Consider the following 2,795-nt stretch of genomic DNA (forward strand, 5'->3'; position numbering starts at 1 on the left):
ACATATGCTTACTACATCACCCAGCAATTTCACTACTAGGTATTGACCTGACTTAAATGCATACAGATGTTCATACAAAGAATGTAAAGGTTCACAATGGGCTTTATTCATAGTAGCTCCAAACTAGAAGCACCCCAAATGTCCAACAGGCTTAATGAACGAACAAATCTTGATTATTCATAAAATGGAATACTAGTAAAGAACAATAAAAAACAATATGATTTATGCATAAACATAAATAAATCTCAAAACCATTAAGCGCAGTGAAAGAAGCCAGACTCAAGAGACTACCTACCTTATGATTCTATTTTTATGACATTCTAGAAAAGGTTAAACTATAGTGACAGAAATCAGATCAGTGGTTGCCGAAGAGTGGAGGTGTGAGAACAGAGTCGAGTGTTATGTGACAGAAGGCAATTACAGTGAGTGATTAACTGTGCTATACCTTGATTGTGGTGGTGGCTACATGACTACATGCATTTGTCAAAACTCATCAAACAGTACATTTAAAATACATGAATTTGGCGGCAGCGACGGTGACATGGAGAGAGTGGCCTACTGCGTGGCCAAGGCCGGCGGCTCCTTGGACCTGCGGCGCTTCCTGACGCAACCGCAGGTGGCCGCGCGCGCCCTGTGCAGGATCTTTGCCTTGATCGTGTTCTCCTGCATCTATGGCGAGGGCTACAGCAAGTCTAAGCAGATGTACTGCGTATTCAACCACAACGAGGACGCCTGCCGCTACGGCAGTGCCATCAGGGTGCTGGCCTTCGAGGCCTCGGCCTTCTTTGTGGCCAACGCGTATTTCCCCCAGATCAGCAACGCCACTGACCGCAAGTACCTGGTCATTGGTGACCTGCTCTTCTCAGCTCTCTGAACCTTCCTGCGGTTTGTTGATTTCTGCTTCCTTACTAACCAGTGGGTGGCCACCCAACCAGAGGACATGCCGCTGGGGGCCAACTCCACGTGGACAGCCATCACTTTCAGCTTCTTTTCCATCTTCTCCTGGGGCGTGCTGGCCTTCCTGGCCTATCAGCGCTGCAAGGCTGGCGTGGACGACTTCATCCAGAACTACATCGACTCCATCCCAGACCTCAACACTGCCTACGCCTCCTGCCCAGGTGCATCTGTGGACAACTACCAGCAGCTGCCCTTCACCCAGAATGCGGAGACCACCGAGGGCTACCAGCTGCCCCTGTGTACTGAGTGACATTCGGGGTGGGAAGGGGGGCAGAGAGGACCCTACCCTCTGCCCTGGACTTTCCCACGAGCCTCCTGGAACTGCCAGGCCCCCTCCTTCACCTGTCCCATCCTGTGCAACTCACACACAGCTAAGGAGCCTCCCAGCCTGGGGGGCTGGCAGAGCCACACCTCAAGTGCCTGCACCCAGAGGGCTTTAGTCAGACACACTCTTCCAGGGCACTTTTAGGAAAGGGTGTTTAGCTAGTGTTTCTCCTTGCTTTTAATGACCCCGGCCCCTCCTGGAGTGGCTAGAAGCCAGCAGGCACCCATGTGCTACTGACAAGTGCCTCTGCTTCCCCCCAGCCCAGGTCAGGCTGTGGCAGCCGCTGTTTTCTGCCAAAGACGCGGGGGAGCCCTCACACCTGCCCTGTGCAGTGGGGCAGAACCAGGCTCCTGTGTCTTCACTCAGGTTTGCCCCCCCCTGTCCCCACTGCTGTATGATCTGGGGGCCAACACCCTGTACCAGTGGTCTCTGGTCTGCCTCCCACGGCGTGGGGGTGGGGCTCATGCCCACAACACTTCCTCCTTGCTCCCTCTCCTGGCAGCAGGGAAGGTCTTTGCCTGACAACACCCAGCTTTATGTAAATATTCTGCAGTTGTTACTTAGGAAGCCTGGGGAGGGCAGGGGCTCCTCATGGCTTCCAGACTCTGTCTGTGCTCAGTGTATTATAAAGCTTTGGAGGAGATGCCCGGCCCTGGGATGCTGTTTGAAGATGGAATAAACGTTTTCTCATTCAAAAAAAAAAAAAAAAAGAACAAAAAGATGAATTTTATGTTTTGTAAGTTATACCCAATAAAGCTGATTAAAATTTCTAAAAATATTCTGTTCTTTTCTACCTTTTACTCCCTCACATTCTATAGTAGTTATTAGTGCTGTTCATCAAAGATTCCCAGCTCCCACTTTCCAAGCACATAATGGGTTTGCACTTCTTGGTTCTCTTCTGATTGGATGGGGCCATGTAACTAATTAGGGCCATTGAGTCGTGAGAGGAGTAATATCACTTCCCTATGGGATAGCTTATATGACCATGCAACAAGCTCCAGGACCCTCCCTCTCCCTAGGCCAACAACCAGCAATTTTGAGATTACGGCTGCTCTATCAGCATGAGCTTTGATAGACTCCAAAGACAAAGTTTCCTTCTGAGCTAAATAGATATGGAACATGAATAACAAATAAATTCTTGTTGTTTGAAGCCACTGAGATTTTAGGATTGTTTGATGCCCACTGTATAATTTTTCTTTTCCAGGATGATAAAGAAGATGGTACCCAGAATTGCTGGGGGTGCCATTTAAAGAATTATATACAAGTGTACATATGTAGATAGATACTACTTTTATACATGCTTAGGAGAGGCAAGGAATTTTTTTTCAGTATGGGAGAACGCTTTCCAGATTTATGTGAGGGGGAAATATATGTTTAGCTGTTACCTAAGATAACTTGGAAGGTAGATTTGTGTTCTGAATTAGTTCATAGGCCTGGGGAAGAGGTTGAAAACCAGAAAGCACTTGTTAATTGTTATTATTATTATTATTATTGTTATTATTATTTTTATTTT

At 47.6% G+C, this 2,795-nt stretch overlaps 1 pseudogene across 1 annotated transcript; it reads left to right on the forward strand.

Annotated features, from left to right (window-relative positions):
* Positions 1–541: 541 nt before the first annotated feature.
* LOC111543429 lies at positions 542–1,647 on the forward strand (annotated as a pseudogene). The gene has a single exon (XR_002731860.2). The product of XR_002731860.2 is annotated as a putative synaptogyrin-2 like protein (transcript).
* Positions 1,648–2,795: the final 1,148 nt, after the last annotated feature.

This window comes from Piliocolobus tephrosceles, chromosome 14 (genome assembly GCF_002776525.5).
Source record: "Piliocolobus tephrosceles isolate RC106 chromosome 14, ASM277652v3, whole genome shotgun sequence".
NCBI classification, from domain to species: domain Eukaryota; kingdom Metazoa; phylum Chordata; class Mammalia; order Primates; family Cercopithecidae; genus Piliocolobus; species Piliocolobus tephrosceles.